This window comes from Drosophila nasuta, chromosome 2L (assembly GCF_023558535.2).
Source record: "Drosophila nasuta strain 15112-1781.00 chromosome 2L, ASM2355853v1, whole genome shotgun sequence".
In the NCBI taxonomy this organism is placed as follows: domain Eukaryota; kingdom Metazoa; phylum Arthropoda; class Insecta; order Diptera; family Drosophilidae; genus Drosophila; species Drosophila nasuta.
The window spans coordinates 15,106,359-15,126,580 of NC_083455.1; the positions used below are offsets into that span (position 1 = coordinate 15,106,359).

A 20,222-nucleotide genomic window follows, 5' to 3' on the forward strand; every position below is an offset into this window, starting at 1 on the left:
GCTTAACTAATCCACTAGTTGTGCTCAATCAAACTGCAAACAGTTTAGTTAAATGGTTGATTAATCTTAGTCAACTTCTCGCTTTGTGCGCAATTTAGTAGAAGAGGGAGAAAAGAGAAAAGTAAGCAAAAGTCGAAACGTGATTGGGTCTCTTTATGTGGCTGCCATCGTCATCAGTTGGATTTGCTGCCAAACTGAAATGGAAAGCAAAGTAAAAAAAGTACAAAACTATTACACGTTCAATGTTTGCGGTTTTGTTTCTGTGCACGTTTTTGTTATGAATAAATTACTTAAAATATAACTGGGATATGCACACTTCTGCTCTGTCAAGTCAAGTCAAATCACATAAAAACAAAAGCGCACCGTCACGCGACATAAAAAAATTCAAAGTAATCTCCGCTTCTCACTATATTGAGTCCTGAGATGCGCGACATACGCATAATCAATGAGTGAAACTGGCGGGAATTCTGGATTTTGGCTTTAGTCAGGATTCTTTTTTCTCCCTCTACATTTCTGCATCATTAAGTAGCACAGCATGTTGACAATATGCTAATAACTGTCAAGGCAGCATTGAAGGAGCTGCACATTACACATACGCCCTGTGGAGCGTCTGAACTTCTGTGTGGAATACTAACTATATTTTATGGTAAATATGAAAATATAAAGCAGACAGTACTATGTTGAACTTAAAGTACTTTACACTCAAATATTAAATTGTAGAAATTTCAAATTATAATTTCTATTTCAGGTGCTGCAAATACACAAAGTACACAAACCATTTTTGGCTGCGAAATTGACAGAAAAAACATTTACACACAAAATGCTGCCCACAGCTGTGTGGTTGACTCCTTGGGAGTGTTGATGCCACCAACAAACAATTTGTGGACCACTAACTACGGTCAGTTTATTTCATATTTCTATTTGTCTTTCGCTCATGTTGTGTCTAAAATAATTTACCTGCTGTTTGTTGTGCTAACTTTAATTTTGACTTTTATGTTAATTCTTTAATATGTAGTTGTATGTATTATTTTGCATATTTATTTAGATAACTGTTGGATTAATAAGAATTTATTATAGTACACACTAAACATTATTGCTTTCTTCTTTTGCAGAGTTGACAAAAAGCTTCTAGCTGCTTCGGATGATTGATGGAAACTTCGGGAGCTGTTGCAGGACATCACAACAATGACCTAATCTCTACCAGCAGACATGAGGTATGTGTATTTTGTATCTTATCTGTGTAAACATGTCCTATCAGTTGCAGCAATTCTGAATGTCTGCTCCTCTTTAAACAAGCGTAGACTTTGACATCCTTTTTGGGCAACATTTGGCTTCAAATGCGACCCTTTTAATTATGCAAATTTGAGCGTTAATGTGCCCAACCATAAACTCTGTGTGGCTAACACGTGTGTCGACCCAAAATAAAGGGGCTAAAATGATTTAAAGTTAAATTACGAATCTGGTTAATCTAATTAGTGGCAAGTCTTTAAGGCAACCAAACCAAGTTTTTGAATAATGATTGCAGATAAACAACAAATTGTTAATAGTAATGGGATAATCTTGATTCTTAATCGTATTTTAACATTTAAGTTCAATTACTTGAAAGTCAGTTATATTTATTTTAAATATTCAAATTACAATCTAGAAATTGACACTTATTGTAAATACTATTACAAACTTAGCCGCAAATTCTGGCACTCCATTTAAATTTGTCTTTTGTTTTTGAGGTTTGCACAAAATATTTGTTTTAATTAGAAAAGTCAATTTGTCGAGAGGGAAAGTACGACTTGCTTTTCTTGCAATTTTCATAAAAATACAGACAATCTGTTAATCCCAGCAAAGACGAACTGCAAGGCAATTTATATTTCTAAAGTTTTGGACTAAGCTGCTTTGGCAATCAAAGTGTTTACCTTCAAGAAACGAATCCATTACGTGACTTTTATACACAAAATTTCAGCAAAATTTAATTTAATTTCGCCAGAATACTTTCAGCACAATAAAATGTTGTTGGTCACTTAAAGTTCAATAATCCCAAAAATATTATAATCACTAAAAAGGAAATATTTAAAAGCAACTTTCAAACTCTGCATTTATGAGTTATAAAATTGCTTTCTTTTATTGCATATCAGAATGCCAAATACTTTATGTCTGTGTGAGGTAATAAAATTGAATTTGAATTGAAATTAAATACAATTTGTGTAAAGTCATAAAAAGTCAATCGTCTGGCAATTTGAAAGCTGTTAAAACTAGAAAACCAATCGAAATGCAAATTTCAAATTTGAAATTTATTTTATTTCTATCATATTCGCAATAACTTGTGACTACTATGCAATAAATGTGTGTGTTTAAAAGGAAAAGTCTTTTGTAATTTCCCTTGCCTTCGCCATCAATTTTCCATATGCATTTATCGACGTCTATTTACAATCACTTGCCGCATACAAAAGCGTCAAAAAGTGGCATGTAACGTGAAGTAAAACTCATGCTGCAAGAGTGCTGCTGCTGCTGTGAAAACTCGGAAAAGCGGAAAAATATTTGCTGCAAATAAGTGTGTACATATGTTGCCTGGCATTTGCAAGTTGTGCGACAGATTGATCTATCGTGTTTGTGTTTACTGAAGCGACATTTAAAAACTAAATCTGACTACGTTGACTGCATTTCAAAGAGGGAATATTTTGCTTTTCTTTTTTTTTTAAGCGTATTACAACTCTGGAATATTTTTCTCTCTTTTTAAAGTGTATAACAAACAATGGATATTTTTGCACTTTTTATTTTTTTTTATTTATTTATTTATTTTTTTATATGTCATTTGTATGTAGAAAATCTAAAGTTTATTACGTTGACTGAAATTCGAAGAGGGAATTTGCTTGCTTCTTTTTCTTAAAATGTATTACAAACTATGGGATTTGTTGCTCTTTTTTAAAGTGCATTACAAACTATGATAATTTCTTAAATGTTTTTTTAGATTGCTTAACATTTTTCGTTTGACATTCCATTCGATCTTGCATTGTTCTCGTCATGCTTCGAAATTAACAGTAGCCAGGCAAAACCTTTTTGTCATGCCAAAGGTCGAGAAAGTTCTTTATTGTTTGCCATTGAGAGATGTTTGCTGACAATAGTTGGCAAAGGCTGTGGCAAAGACTCTTGTGCCGCACAATGACTAACAACAAAGGGCAGGAAAAGCCAATGAAATTTGCTTTTACTCAACTTTTCGACAACAATAAGCCAAAAGGTTCATTTTTCTTTTCGGGTTAGCTCGGATCTTCAAAATGACTTCAAATTTCTTCATTTGCAACATGATGTTGATGCTTGAGAAATGGCTGTCAAACTTTTGAAGCATTCAATATCACACATTGAATAAATTTAAATATAAACTTTGCAAAAGTTCAGTCGAGTTGAAAGCTGGCCTGCATCACACTTTGACACCTCAGCTTAAGTTTGATTTCGATTTGAATTTGGATTTTGATGTGGAATTAAAACACACACTACGCTAGTCGAAACTTGATTTATGTGCTAAGAATCAAATTGAATTTTTTTATATTTGACTGCAACAGCAGGTGAAACCTGTGGGAGCTTTAAATATTTAGTGAAGCAGCTCGACGACCAGTAACAAACAAGGACAGGCAACAAACGAACGTCGTGTGTCAACACAATCAGCATAATAACTGAGGGTCTCAGAAACCGAGAGCCCCAAAGGCTCCAATAAAAGTGGATTAAATGCAAACATGTGTGAGGTTGTTTCGCTCCAGCTTTGAGATTATGACCAACACACAAATACACACACACATACAGAAAGCACATCCCATTAGTTAGACCCCAACAAAACACAAATTGATCCCACACGGTTGCCTGCGGCAATGTCAAAGTCAAACTTAATGCCTCATGATTTTCGTTATATGGCACATTAGGCCGGGCAAAAATCATGGGCCGGATGTAGTTCAAGCTCAAGTTTTTGGGCTCACAAAGTTGAAGTGCGCATTTCCCTATTGTCCGGTAAAATCCTTAGAACTGAGATTGTAATACATGCTGGGTAAATTAAATAGGCTTAATATAAATTATTTAAACCTAATTTGAACACGGCTTGGCACTCAATAGCTGCGTAGTTTTGTGGCTCGAACACAAATGAAAGGCAAACTATTTACTTTATTGAATTTTGCACAAATTTCAAGACATCTTCTCACAGATCAAGTTGCACAATATTTTATTCACTTCAGTTGAGCTGCCTCAAATTTATGATATGAATCAGTTACGCCCAAAGGCATTATACTTATGTGCATATAAGTAAAGGATTTATCTTGGCAAACTTGAAATTTATATCTTATGCTTTTGACCTGCAATTTATTCTTGAAGCCTTTGGGTTAGTCTTATCAAGAATTATTATGATTTATCGAAGCAACTTGGTGTTTCAATCTGCAATTAAAGCCATAAAAAAGATAATTTATTGATGCAACCTAAACTTAAATTAGCATTGAAATAATAGCTACTATTTAATGATCTATCACCATTGATGCATACCGCTTAAAGAGGTTCGTTAGTCGTCTTTCATAAGATTTGCACAAGCAATTAATGCCATTTGTAATTGAAAAGAAGCGAGAGCATTTTTATTACGCGCACAATTTGTAGAGCAGCAGCCGAAAACCAATAAATTTGCATATAAGAGAAGCGAGAGAAGGTAAAGAGTAAAAGGCGAAAAAAAGCGGGAATTTAAAACTTAATTAATTCAATTGCAATGCGACGGTTGCAACACCGGACTGTATATTTTGTTTCTTATTTATTGGATTACATTTACCGAGTTGATTTGTGCCTCTTTCGCTCTCGTGTTGTCCGTGTTTTCACGTGCAGTTTAATTGATGTTTCAAGGAAATGCTTTTCTTATTTAAATAGTTGATTCAACGACGACGGGCGACACAACATAAACTGTGACTACCTTTTAATTATTTATAGTTACTTACTTTCTCCTCGTATTGATCGGGCTTACTCAACATGTTTATAATTAATTGACCTATTTATTTGCCTTGCTTTTACGCCCCAAACTTTTGCGTCGCGCTAATTATGAAAACTTTGACTGAGGCTGATTAAAAAGTCCAAAGACATGTTGTAAGTAAGTCTTGTTGCAAATTTTCGGTAAACTTTTATACCTTTCTGAAGTTGAAACTACATTTGCTGATGCTGCTGATATATCAGCAAGCTGTGCAACGTTGACTGAAAGGTTTTCTTTGGCAAGTAAAGTAAAAGCAAAACTTTCGCAGAGCAGCAGCTGTTGACATTGCTGTGGTATAGTTACTTGATGACAAATTTACCGACCACTCATAGAATTATGCAAATGTGCGCATCAGCAGCATCTGTATATACATACATAGCTTTTGAATATCTAACGATATATTCTGGCAAGAGACTTTCATCGTTTTTCAGTTATTTCTTGTGCAATTTGCCCAAAAAAGTATGCTATACTTTTTGCAGCAGACTGAAGTTAATCTTTTAGGTTATTGACTTTGTTTTTATTAAATAATATTTAAGTAAAGAACTAATACAAATCAATTTAAATACTGCAAAGTTTAATTAAAATCGCATTCGACTCACAGTTTGTGTATTTTTCGGTATTACATTTTCGGCTTTACTTCAAGTTACTCAAATTGAAGTTTTCCATTCACTTGGTGTGCTATGATGCAGCAGCTCTGAAAACTTTGGCATTGCTTTGCATTTTCCAGTGTATTGAAAATTGTTGGGGTATAAAGAAAAACTTTTGCATGCACAATTTGTGCATAGAGATATTCTGGATTTTGGTAGCACATTTTAGCCACAGTTTGGCGAAGTTTGCCACATTTCGACCTCGGAACACAATCAGCAAATGTTTCGCTTCAGCCATTATCATTAATAATTCAATAGTTTTGGGTGGGTTTGCCTCTTCGCAAGCTATGTATATAATGGTATTGATGGGCATAATAAACTGAATTCCGTTGCAAGCAGCTGTTGCTGTTGTCATATTAACGTGCCACATGATACTTTCTATGAATATAATCTGAAATGCAGTTTCATAGTTTCAGCTTACGGAAATGGTCCGTTTGTTGAGCAGCTCAAAAGTGCAATAATATTTTATTTTTTATTCATAAGATAGACTACCAGCTACTCTGTAATTACCATGCTTCGTACGTTTTTGTTCAGCTATTTTCTTTTATTAGTTCTTTCGCTTGTCATCAAAACATTCCATTGGGTTTTCATTTTCATCATTTAAAAGAGATTTCTTTATTCCTTCTTGTTACCATTATTTTTCTTTAGATAACAAACAGCTTACATTGTTGAAGATAAACATTAAAAATAATACTCGAGTAGATGCATTAAATTTGATTGCAGCATGAAAATCTTAAGAATTATAATAAAGCCGCAGAACATCAACAAGAAAAAAATATGCAAGAAGTGAATAGTTTGCTGAGCATACCTTAATATAAAATGCAACCACAATGTTGGCACATCAAATAATAATTTGCGTGTAAATCTTGTTGAGAGTAAGCAGCAAGGAATCTTCTTGTGATTTACCTTCGGCATAAAATAGTCATAAACTAGGCAAGTTGCTGGCTCTACAAAGTAACGAGAAGTAAATTTAATTTGTTATTTACATATTCACCGTCACAGTATTCGTATTTATTCCAGTGAAAAGCAGTTCAGCAGTTTGCTCTGTAAGCCAAATTGCTAGTGTATAGTACATATGTGTGCAACTATAGCAACGTGAATTGCTAGTTATAAGACTTGTTAGCACATTCTTAATATTTAATGTGAAAGCATTTTGATGTTAAGCTTATCTACGTATTATTTATATATCATTGCAAACCTTTAATTAAAGTTTCTGCCATTTAATTTGCTTATTAAATCCCGGCTAACAGCTGGAAAACAATATCATTGTCCTTGACATGATTTTGCCTTGACTTTAGCTAAGCTAATTTATTATCACAATTGTTAGGAAGTGACACATAAATTACGCGACACTTTAGCCAAGTTATGCCAAATGGTATTTCTGTTTATTCGTCCATTTGTTGTGTGTGACATTACGAGTGTTTTCACAACCTACGCTCGTATTACAAATGAATTACCTGCTTTCATTCAAAGTCACGCACTCCTAATAAGACGTCTTCTACTCAGGGTTCGTGTCATTTCTTGGATGAATTTCATTTGCTTCACGTTTATGTCTGTAATGCGTCAGCTGATTATTGGCTATTAAAATGACTAGGCTGCTAATTGGAAATTTAAATTAAAATGCCATCCTTCGAGAGTCGTTATTGTGTGTTTAAAAGTGAGAGAGACATTTCCTTGTATTATTCAATTGAAATACGAAAATATATAAATTATTTTCTTCGTTCATTTTGTCCATGTGCCACATGGCGTATGAGTTACATGTGTGCAGCAAGCAGAGTATCCAAATAAATAGTTGAATCTGTAGGTGCTTTCAACTTTTGGCTAGTCCCTGCAACTTTTATGAAGGCACTTATAAACTTTCCGTTGAAATTTAAAGCAATTTGTTGGCTGAAAGGAAACATTTAACTTTAGTAAAACTATCAACTGCGTTTGGTTTTCATGGCAGTCGGAGCTATTAAATGTGTACAAAGCAGATATGTCAGCTTCAGCTTGGAGTTTCTGGCTATAAAACTGTGTTATACAAATGTTTATTCTTAGAAATTCATAGTCTCGCCACACAAAACCATACAAAGTTTCAATATACTAGATTCATTTCAAAATGAATTAAATGTCAGTATACAAATTGAAAATGTTGTTGTTGGTTGTTTCTCGAAAAGTTGAGCTATGAAAGTGATAGGTAAATGAGAATATTTGATTACAGGCCAAAGATAAAAACAAGTGATAAAGCTAAAGTCGAAATGTTTGCCGAAACAGAAACAATATTGATTCCTCTTTCAATTGTCACTCTAAAAATGCAATAAATACACCAAGAGTTTTTGAAAAGTTGCCTTAACAGTTCTAAACCTCAATAAAGTGCGGTGAATGAAAACTTTCCATTTCTGGCTGTCTCTTAATGTATTTGATTGAGTTTCCGAGTTCAATAGAGCATAAAAGTGTAGACAATGTTCAAGTTGTTGTCAAGTGTGTCAAATTTGATGATATTCTTCTTGTGCAATCATTCGTACAAATAACAAATTTTGAGCAAAAGCATTTTAAATGTAATCTCAGGCCTGATAAAATCAGTTTTTTGCCATCTTTTGTCATCATACAAAATAAAATACATATTGAAATGTTGGATACAAAACAAGAAACAAAAAATTAAAGGTAAGGAACTATTAAGAAAACTTAAAAAGGATTAAAAACTATTTTAATAATAGTTGCGAAGGTAAGTATGGTAAGTATGGATTCTGTGGGATCCATGCGAGTCCTGAATGAAGTCCTTTGAAAATGCATAAGGAAACGCCCAAGTTATGATTGATTTCCATTTAACCAAAATACATTGAATGATCGCCCCTAAAAGTATGCAATTAAAAACGAATACGGCTTAAAAAATATTCGTTTTTTAGCGATAACTCAGTCAAATCCTTAAGTATCTGACAAGGACATACCTTTTTGTAACCAGAGTGACTAGTACTATCAATTGGCACTCAAGATTTTTAGGGTCTTTAAAAAAAACAACCTCAAACTTTTTCAACTTTTTTTTATAGAAAAATTGTCAAAAATTCCAAAAATTCACAGTATCTCAGCCATTTAAAGGACGATCGGGATGTCCTTTGGCACAACGATAGCTCTGTATGATAGAAACTGATTGACATAATCTAAAGGACGAATGTCCTTAAAGCAACAAAGTTATAAGGACTTTTTTATAAACAAAAAATTGCGTATAGCTCGGCCGTATCCTGTCTGATCCTGACGAATCCTGTGTCAAACAAAATCTTTCATCCTACCCAAAATCTATCATCCTACCAAAGAGCATTCAAATCGTCCTTGCAGTTCTCGAGATATCCTGGACTTTTCAATTTTCGCATATTTCCTTTGGCCCTGAAACTGAAAAATCACAAGTGTTGGATCCTTAGATGACCCCATCTTTTTTTGATGCCAATCGATAGAGTTGGTCTTTGCGATCTTAGCAATACGTATCCTTTGAAAGTAGGCAAGGATATGGCCGAACTATGACTGATTTTCACTTCGATTAAATGCCTTCTATTTGTGCCCCTAAAAGTATGCAAAGAAAAATAATAAATACTTATACAATATTCGTTTTTTAGCCATAACTCGGCCAAATTCTTAAGGATCTGACAAGGACATAGTTTTTTATAATCAGGGTGAGCAGCACTATCGATTGGCATTCAAGGATTTTAGGGATTTTTCAAAAAAATGAACCTCAAGTTTTTTCAAGGGTCAAGTAAAGAAAATTGCCAAAAAAATTAAAAAATCCGACGTAACTTAGCCATTTGAAGGACGATCGGGATGTCCTTCGGCACAATGATAGCTCCAGTTGATCAAAGCTGATTGGCACCATCAAAAGGACGAATGTCCTTAAGGCAACAAAGTTATAAGGACTTTTTTATAAACAAAAAATTGCGTATATCTCGGCCGTATCCTGTCTGATCCTGACGAGTCCTGTGTCAAACGTAATGTTTTGACGAGATCTATCATCCTGCCAAAGGGCATTCAAATCGTCCTTGCCGTTTTCAAGATATCTCCGATTTTTCAATTTTCACATATTTCCCTTGGCCCTGAAACTGAAAAATCACAAGTGTTGGATCCTTAGATGACCCCATCTTTTTTTGATGCCAATCGATAGAGTTGGCCTTTGCGATCTTAGCAATACGTATCCTTTGAAAGTAGACAAGGATATGGCCGAGCTATGGCTAATTTAGATCAGGCTTACTTTGTAATCATGACCCTAAAAGTATGCAATTAAAACGAATAAACAAGGCTGTTAAGCGAGCTCCTAAAAGTATGCAATTTAATAATAAAAGTGCTGGGTGTAATTTGAAAAACCGTTGTTTATTTAATTGTACTACATAATTCGAAAGCTAATAAGAATATATTTATCGACAATAAATAGAATTAAAATAAAACTTATATCAATTTTAATGTTATGCTTTAACACGTAATGAGTAAACCACTCAATTTACTTTAATAAATATTTTATGATTAACAAAATCTTAAACGGAATGGGATTGATTCAATAGTTGTCAAAAAACCACCAGAGTCAAGTTGAAAGATAATTAATTCAATGCTTACAAATCCTGAGATTAACGCTAATTTAATTGGATTGGTCTGCGATGCCATTCTCGGCTGAAGGAAGGCTCAACACAAGAGCTTGACTTCCTGCAGACTTTACTGGTAACACAATTAAGTATGTCGCTATCTGCAGTATCTCAAATTGTGTGTGTTCGGTGGTGTGTTTGTATATCATTAAACTGTTGTGCTTGTCCTTGGATTAAGTATGGCATTTAGGTTGAACCAATCTTTCATTTGTTTTCTCTTTTGCACACTTTCCTTTTCATGACCTGATTTTTGTTAGTTTCCTTTCTTAAAGAGAGATCTTTAAGTTTTTTGCTGTCAGAATATTTAGATATGAATATACTATTTACATTTTTTGATAACATATGAGAAAAATCTCTTTCTTCAAAATGAACTAAAGTATGCTGCTTGAAACTTTCTCGTGGGCAGCTTGTCAGTTGCCAGCTGCAAGTTGGTCTTGTAAGACATTCGCCAAAGTTTCGGCCAAGTCACGTGTGGTTCTCATCTACTGTTGCACGAAGTTCTAACTAACTTCCGGGAACAAACAATTGCAACGTCTTGATTTTCGCAGAACAATGCAGCAAGTGTGGTCAGCTCTGTCGACTGTTAGACAAGACGTTTCCATGGGTGCTGAAAGGAAAGTAAAAGAAGTACAAATAAATGTGAGAGCTTGATACTTTTATGTACTTAACTTAAATATTAGTTTTTTCTCTTTTAAATTCGTTATTAAATTTTTGATGTAGCTATGCTTACTTCATGAAATTGCAATTTACAATTATGTTTATTTTGTTTGGCATCCTAGCCACCAAACCATCTAACCACTTAGACCAGCAACTATAAATGTGTGCACAACTCTTGCATTGAGCAAAAGAAGAGTTGAGACTGCTTTTAATGAAAATAAAAAGTAAATAAGAAGAGCAGAGCTAAGTAACCACAGTTCCAACAGTTCTCAGTTCGTTTTTTAAACTTTCTCATTCATTTCACCCTTTTTTTTCCTTACTTGGCACTTCGTCCACAACTGCTTCAATAGAGCGCCGTGTTTCATATCTTCCATTCAATAGAAAATGTTTCCATTTTTTTCGCTCAAGTCGTTTTAATTACTTAATGGATTTTCCATTTTGATATGCCTGCTTTAAATTGCTTTAAATGCACAAAATTACAAATGCACAATATTATATCGTTATCGGAATATAATTTGAATAAAATAAGTTCAATTTCACTCCACATAAATGTATGTGGACTGTATCGATATTATATAGTGGAAATTATATACGAATAAAATATGCCAATTAAGTATTGTTTTAAATTTTTTGAATGATTGTCGAGTGGCAAAATAAATAATTATCTGAAAAGTATATGTTATGAAAAATGTATGCTGAAAACAATAATAATAAAAATTATGTTTGTTTGACAGAGTATTTCTGGAGACCATTTAAATATAAATTCACATTTAACTATATTAAAAGCATATTAAACGAAATGGAGAATATTAAAAGGAGGCTTCCATGCATTTACTGCACTCAATCTCCACTAAGTGATTAGTATGGGGCGATTATCTTTTCTAATACAACAATAAACCTGAGAAGAACAATAACAAAATGCTTTGCTTTTAATTGCCTTGGGCACTTTGGAAATAAATGCAGCGGGAAAATGTTTTATCGTTCAGAGCATAAACAATGGACAGCTATTGCTTCACATACAATATTTTCAATAGATATTTTCCATCGCTCATCCAGTTTTTCATCTACTTGCAGTTTACTAAATGGCCACATCAATATAATTGCTTACGATTGAATGGTTGCAATAACCGAAGCTTTAGTGTAGCACAGCACGCAATAAAGCCATCACTAGCACCATCTAGCGGCGAGTGGTTGTACCATATGCAACAAACTACGAAACTTGGCGAAGCAAAATAAGTAATACTGCAAGCAAAACTTTCAGCAGACCAAACAGACTTAAATGTAATTTCATTTTCATTTTTTTTTTCTAGAAAATAACAGTTTATGAAAAAGCAATTTCATATTTAAAATGAAATAAAATATATACTGAACTATCGAGATTTTTGTTGTAAATTCACTTCGTAGTAGTGATAACTTTTTAATTAAATAAGTATGAAGAAGGTGTGCGTAGCACTGTCATCGTAGATGTGCTTGCAGCCACCTGCAGGGCAAACTGCAAAACGACTGACAACAAAAAACTGCATAACAAGCCGAGCTGTGGCCTGTGAGTCGCGGGTTGCGGGCTGCGGTTGCGGACTGCGGATTGTGGAATGCGGTAAGCTGCGAGTGGCATTTACTATTTACTATATGCTAAATGAAATATGCTACCTAATGAGAAATGCAGATGCGGAGAAACTTTAACAAACAATTTGACAAATTAAATGTCTGTAATCAAGGGGATTTAACTTCATGCACGCAAACAGTTTAAGGATTATGCTCTTTATAATCCTTTGGAAGCACATTCATCATTCCCTAAGCACTGTTTAATTTATTTTAAGCATTTAGTTTTTCCTCGCTTTTATTTTGTTCTCTCCCTGGTTTTCATCGCCTTCTTTTGTTGGGATTTTCGCTGTTATAAGCGGATTTCCGCAAGTTTCCTGCCAAGCATTCCCCAAAGTTTCACCTGACAACAGAGCAGACGGAAAAACATGACCCAGCTAGTTGAGTAGAAAACTATACGCGGTGTAAGATTTTCAGCGAGTTACTTAAATGTAATTCTTACTTGTCTAACCTTAAGCTGTGTATCGCTAGAACTCGACTATAAACTTAAATTGTATGAGAATGAAATTTTAATTTAACATTGCTTTAAAATGCTTTCATTATAAATATTCATTAAATGAAATCATTTTTTCCACATTAAACAAATGCAACAATTTATCTAAGCTAAAAGCAATGGAAGGTTGGTAAACAAAACACTTGTCTACCAGCATTGTTTACATTCTTGGGGCAGACCAACGAGGATGAGTACTTTTGCAACTAACTGTGCAAGGTCCTCCTATTGCAGCTGTCAGCCAGAAGGATGCCAATGTCAAGCGTCCTGACACATGCACAAAACGATGTTAAATGCCAACGAGCTAAGCCGACGTGCGGAAAATTCCACGAAATGCAAAAGGAAAAATAAATAAAATGACCACAGCAGCAATCGCGAGAGAAGCGCAGTCAAATAACAAACGTTTATTGTATTGTCAGCAAGTTCCTATGTCACATTTCAAAAAGACATTTGCAAGTTTTGGAATTGGCAAATGCCAAACCTTTATTAATTGGAGAAGTTTATGAACTTTCAAAGTTTACACAACTCAAATTATAATAATATGTTATAGGAATGCATAAATCAACTTAACATCAGCAGCCTAAATTATTGAAGGTAAAAATTAAGTTTATTTTATTATAGAAACCAAGAAGATTTAAACTACTTGCTTCAAGAAATTGACAGTAATTTGTAATTTGCTATAGAAGCCACAATTCGATTGTGCACAAATTTCGTTTCGAAACCAAAAAATAGAAGCACATAATTCGTATTTCGTTGCTCACTTTGCAATCGAAGAGTTAAACATGAAAAAAAGAAGAATAATGATTTAGTCGTCCCAAGATATCTGTCACCTGTCTCAGAAGCAAAGCAATTTTTGCTCAAGGCCAAAAACAAGCTAACTTGTATGGGATGCCGACTTCAAGGTCTAAATTAATGGAGGGTAATTCACAAAAAATTACTAGTCGATAGTCGAAGGACATTCCTTCCTGGCGCCATTGTCAATACATATATTGATTTATATATGCCCGGAAATGCCTGCTGATGGCACTTTTTTTCTCATGCTTGTTGTTTTTCGGACATGGCCAACAGATGTTGGCAGATGAAGATGGAATCACAACGATGTGCATGAACAGAGCATGATGTCAACAACAATGACAACGATAACGTACAATGGACATGGACAGGAGATCGTTTCAGACAGTGGCAGCGGGATGGCTTCAAATGAAACACTAGTGAAAAAAGAGCAAGGGAAAAAGACTGCAATTTCATATGGAAATTGATAAGAATTAAACCCAGTTTTCGAATTGAAACTCCTAAAACTCTGGATCATTTAAGATTTAAATATAATACAAAATTACGTGATAGCCACATTAAAGAACAAGGTAAATTATTCGAGCACTTGCAACACTTTAGTATATACAAAAAATAAATAACTGCCAGAAAAAGAAACTGCAATTTGAAATGAAAATTGATTGGAATAAACCTAAAACTCTGGGTCATTTAAGATTTAAATATAATACAAAATTACTTGATAGCCACATTAAAAAACAAGGTAACTTATTCGAGTACTTGCAACACTTTAGTATAAACAAAAAAAACTGCCAGAAAAAGAAACTGCAATTTGAAATGAAAATTGATAGGAATAAACCTAAAACTCTAGGTCATTTAAGATTCAAATATAATACAAAATTACTTGATAATCACATTAAAGAACAAGGTAACTTATTCGAGCACTTGCAACACTTTAGTATAAACAAAAAGTAAATAACTGTCCGATGCAGGGCAGACCATAAATCGTGACTATCATCGCTCGAGAGGCAAACAAGGCTCGCTCTCTCCTCGGACAGCTTAGGGATGCCCCCAACCCAGAGGAGGACACTTCACATACATAGGAGTATAAAAGAGCATATGTACATATTCTTTGCTCGGACAATTTCACTTTGAGAAAGCTGTTTGTTGTCCGCATTTGTGGCTGGCTGTTTGTGCAATTGCATTAGGGAATTTTATGGAATATTTATTACATTTTTGTTTACCAGTCGCTAGGTGTGAAATTTAATAAATTTCCATGCGGTCTCCTTGGGATTTTATAACATTTGTAAGTTGAGAAATTAAAGTAGAAAGTAATTTAATTGCTTAAAGCTGGACAACGTACTAACTTTTATATTCAAGCTAATAATAAATATGTCAGTTAATTACTGCAATAATTAGTATTACAATGAAACAAGTTACAAAATAACATTAACAACTGCAAATTATCTCAGTTTAGGTAGTTGAGAAATTTAACTAATTGTAATTGAGGTAAAGGTCAACTTCTAACAGCACACGACCTGGTTTTGTTTCGCATTTGGCTTGTTGCCAAAAACACAAAACCAATTCAGACAACAAGTCCAGAAGGAGGTACAATGCTTAAATATTTGATCAGGCAACGCAATTGAAATTTACATATTAAATTGCTGTACATGTTGGCTTTAGCTCTGGCCTTGTAAAAATCTAAACTAAGTGCTTTTGCTGGCTAATTGAATTTTAATTACTCGGCAATTGTTACCGAAAACTAGTTCTCCGAATTGACTACGAGCATTCGACATTGCCTTGGGGTAAACATGCTTGTCGAGCAGCTCTGATATAAAGTATTGCTACATATGCTTATGCTCGTATGAATAAATTTTCTCTCATTTAATTCGAGCGTGTGTCAGCTGCCGCAGCAGCATTTTCCTTTTTTTTTTCATTTTTTAATGCGTAAATTACAAATACATTTTCCCGCTTAAGTGCTTTCATTTACACTGCACACGAGAGCAAGAAAATTCAGCCCTCCATTTTTTTCCCTCTTTTTGCCAGCCGTCAGTTTGCGGTTATGCGACAGTTACGGGTTAACATGATGTACGAGTATAAATAATTAAATTTTTGTGCTCTCCCTTCGTTGTTTGATTAATTGAATGTGTGTGCACAACGTGCAACGTTGTTAAAATTGACTGTTATGCATGCCTTACAACCAAAAGGGGGCCAAAAAAAATGCAGCATTCATGCATTTATTGAGGCAGTGCGCGTGATCATGGATTGGCAGCTGACCTACATTGCGTATACGCGATTTGCTATCAAACGAATAACTAACTATACTGCGGCAGCTAACATGATAGACAATCTCTAGCAATAATTGTTCAGCAAATGGGTAAAAGTGTTCATATTTTATTGAAAGGGCAAACGTAACTTACCCTCACTGCGTATACGCAATTTAAAGTTGGCAACTCGAAGCCATTATTCTGCTGATAATCCTGATTGATAATTGTATTCTTGAAAAAGTGCAAGCGTAATAAGGTTTTAATGCACTTATTGAGCTGCAAAGAGAACAAGCAAAAAGGAAACGTAAACAAGAAATTCGATGTACAAATCGGACTATAAACAGAAATTGATTGTGCATGGTTTGTGTTCGTGCTCAGATAGAAGGCAGTCGATAAAAAAAATGATATTTGAGCTGGGAAAAGTGCAGACATCAAACTTTACTGCACAAAAATGCATTTCTATTTATGTTCATAGCTTGGCGATTGAAGCACTCTATCAACTATCAGTTGAATGTCAATGGTAGGAGCTAAGAAAATTGCAGTTCATTAAGTTCATTAAATTCTCAAGTACTAAATTCTCTATCAGTTAGTGAGGTGAATTATAAGCATATATAACAAATAATATAAAATAAATTGAGAACTATCTATAACAAAAACTGACGAACTGTCTCAACAAATAATTTCATGCTTTAATACTAAAGTTGAGCCTTTTTATGTGCTCAAGTCATATTACAAATTTGCATGGAATAATATTGGATTAGGCTTTGTGCTGTGTCTGTGCAAATTGATGTTAAGTAGATCAAAAGAGCAGTTGGATCAATTGACTCAGCTTCTCGTGCGTTGATTGGAAAACTTGAAGTGAATTGGTAAGCACATTTCCAAGCAACATAGAGCCCAATAACCTCAGGAAAAACTCACGTACAACGTCAGCTTGGAAGGTAGCACAAATTCGATTTAATGCTTATTTACATACATACATGGCGGCGCTGACGCTGACGATGCTGTGGCAGGTGTGTCGAAAATTTAATATGTAAATACATATCAGAAGACTTGTTAAAGAGCACGGCAAAATTTTGATGGAAAATGAATGGGATGACGTTGAGCATTAACACCAACTGTTGCACACTCGATTATATTGTATGCAAATATAATAATGAGTAGGAATATGAATTTCAATTTAGATATGGGCAGCGACAGCCTTGCTTAAAACTGCTTTAAAGTCTATCACAAGATATAAGAATTTAAAGTCAAAATTTTGTTAATACTTGTTATAAAATAGTCTAAACTAATTCTGTATTTAGTTGATTTTAGTTCTGGGAGCATAAAAACTATAACTACGTATGAACTCTAAACAAGGTTTAGCCTTAGTCGCTATGGATTATTTCATTACAATAAGGAATTGTGTTCTTTATTTTAATAAAATAATAATAATAGAAAATAAGATTTTAAATAGTATTCAAGAGCGTAAATACTATAAAAGGCTATAGCTCACTGCGGTTGAAATATTCCATATTTACATGATTTTATAAATGCTGTTTTTTTTGCATCGCTACGATCAATACTGCTTTGTACAATTTGTGAAAAGCAACTCATAAAGTTCTGTTCTACACACGATTGCTACGCAACTGGCCAAGAGTCAGACTAATATCCAAGTTAATTGACGTTTGATTGAAGGTACGAAAACTGCAACGGACACTAAGTCGACATCAGAAGTTTTCCCTACGTGCCACTTGGCTAATCCCAGTGCTTCACTCAACGACGTATGAGAAGTAGTTTTTGCTGTGGTTTTGGTTTTAACTACAGCCTATGGCTTATTGCATTTTGCCAGTCGAAAAGTGTCGAAGGCAAGCTTTCATTTTATGGGTCAAGTCATGCGACTGCTGCTTTTGGCAATCTAGTTTCATTTTTCGGTCTTAAAGTTAGTTAAAGGCAAGTGAAAAGCTGAGCTAACGAAATTTATGCAAATGCCAGAGCTCTATTGCGAGTCCCAAAAATAACTGAAAACAACGTGTAGACAAGGCAAAAGACGACGACGACGACAGCAAGAAACGTGCCCAGACATAAATATGTAAAGTAAATTTGCAAAATGAATGCCCAAATTAAATTGACTGCAATTTTATGGGCAAACTACGTGCAAGACAAAGAAAATGGCCAAATAATTTGTTGACCATTGACAAAGCAACAAAAATGTTTTTTTTTCTGTTTAAGTCAACCCGAAATTGCCGCTACTTATGAAGTGAAATCTTGAAGATGTATCTAAAGTCTTTTCAACAGTCTAAGTCTAATCCACAGTTTCCTCTCTGAGCTGTGAACTTTTGACAAAAGTTGAAATAAAATAGAAATAGAAATAAAAATAGAACAAGAAAAAGGAAAAAATATGCATTTCATGTTCCTCGAGTGTGTAAATTTACAAAGGGCTTAGAGTTGCCGCAGTTCAAGTTGCAGTTGCAAGATGAACATGCCGCAAAAACTTTTCTAAGCACAAAATGGAAATTGAAGAAGATTTGGCGACAGCTGCATTTTGCTTGCATGTGCAAATCTTGTCTCCAAGTAAAACTATGGATAAAATCTCTAAAACAGCCGATGTCAAGTGACTGCAGCAGGAGGCGCAACTCCTTTGGGAGGAGAGCGAAAAGGAGCCTGCCCCTAATCTGAACATGTTTATGCGAGTTTTCGTTTGCATCAGCAGTTATTTATATAGAGTAATAGATTTGGGGATTTCAACTTGCAAAGGGCTGAAAATAGAAATAATATCAACAGCTACACTCACTTATAAACATAAATACAGAATTCAACTTTCCACAGCTTAGTTAATAAATAAAAAAGGGAATTCTTCTTCGTTACCATAATAATTTACACAACAACTTCAGCTTCAATGGTCTTTTCAAATTAATTTTCTCACTCAACTCAGCTGCCCTTCGTCCTGCCAGTCGCCAGTTGCGTTGCCCCCGTTGTCAAGGATGCCAATAACCGGAAGGCAGACAACGGACATTTCTCGCCATTTTTCGTGCATAATTAAGAGAAGCAGCAGCAACGTGAAGAAGCTGTTGCAACTTGTTGCAAAGAGGAAACCGCTTTAATCAAATTAGTTAGACAAGTTAGCTGGCTTTTATTAAAGCAGACATTTGCATAAATAAATGAACACGTTTTTGTCTTGATTAATTTGTGCATTTAAACTGCATCAATTCAGTTGCAGTTTGTCTACTGGATTTCCACAATGAATGAGGAGAAACAGTCATTTGCTGGGGCCAAAAACTACTGGGTCACAACACGAATGGGGAAACCTGGCTGCGTTCATAATTATGCCACATGCTAAACGAAGAGTCATTGACGTGTGAATTACGTTGGTTGCGGGGGAGTTCGAGGTGGGTTGCAGGGTATAATATTTACCCAGATGTCGCAATATCCTGCCGCTTGGCATACACAGCACATCCTGTGCACACACTGCAACAATGCGTGCATGCAATTCCCAGCAGATGAATTAAAAAAAAAGTAGAAAAATAGAGAAAAACCTGCAACAGTCTCGTCGTCTGACAACTTGTAAAATAAAGGAAAATTCAGAGAGAGAGAGAGCGAGGTGCGAGCGACGCTTAGCCATTGTCTGAGTGCTGCAGGCTAAATAGCTAGGAAACTGCGCTAAACAGCAAAAAATCAACAGAAAGCACTTGCAACTTAAAAAGACAACACAGAATAGCGCCCCCAAGCATTTATAGTACATTCATTCATTTAAGTCGCAAGCGATACAATGTCCAACACTTTGTTGCAAATGTTTGTTAAATGATTTTTGGCCCGAGAGATTTAAAGCTCAGCAGGCTGCACAGCGATGACAGCTAGACGACATCAAAGGACAGTCGGACAAGCCAAAATGACCCAGTTAAATAGACATAACATAACAAAGCTCTATAACGCTCTTTGTAAAGTAATGCAAAGTAACGTCAACCCTTTTGTCCACTGGCGCCTATTAAATTATTCTTGCGGTTAAGTCTTTGCACAGCAAATCTTGTCTTTCGCTTATTAAATTGCATGAGACTGAGAATTGTTGTCTGTCTGCTTGTTGACTTAAAGCTTAAGCATATTCCAAGTTGAAAACAAATATCACTGAGATAATGATGTCCGCAACAACTAACCTAGTTTCCTTCCATATAACAAACTTTGTCCAGCGCATTGGCTCTGCAGCTGTGACGACCGCCAACTGATTAATTTTCAAATTTGCATGCT

At 34.8% G+C, this 20,222-nt stretch overlaps 1 long non-coding RNA gene across 1 annotated transcript; it reads left to right on the plus strand.

The window, feature by feature from the left end:
* The first annotated feature begins 10,480 nt into the window (after window positions 1-10,480).
* LOC132797790 (uncharacterized) lies at window positions 10,481-12,122 on the plus strand. The gene is made up of 2 exons (XR_009633780.1): window positions 10,481-10,862; window positions 11,955-12,122. It is a non-coding gene; the product is annotated as an uncharacterized LOC132797790 (long non-coding RNA).
* The last annotated feature ends 8,100 nt before the right edge of the window (window positions 12,123-20,222 follow it).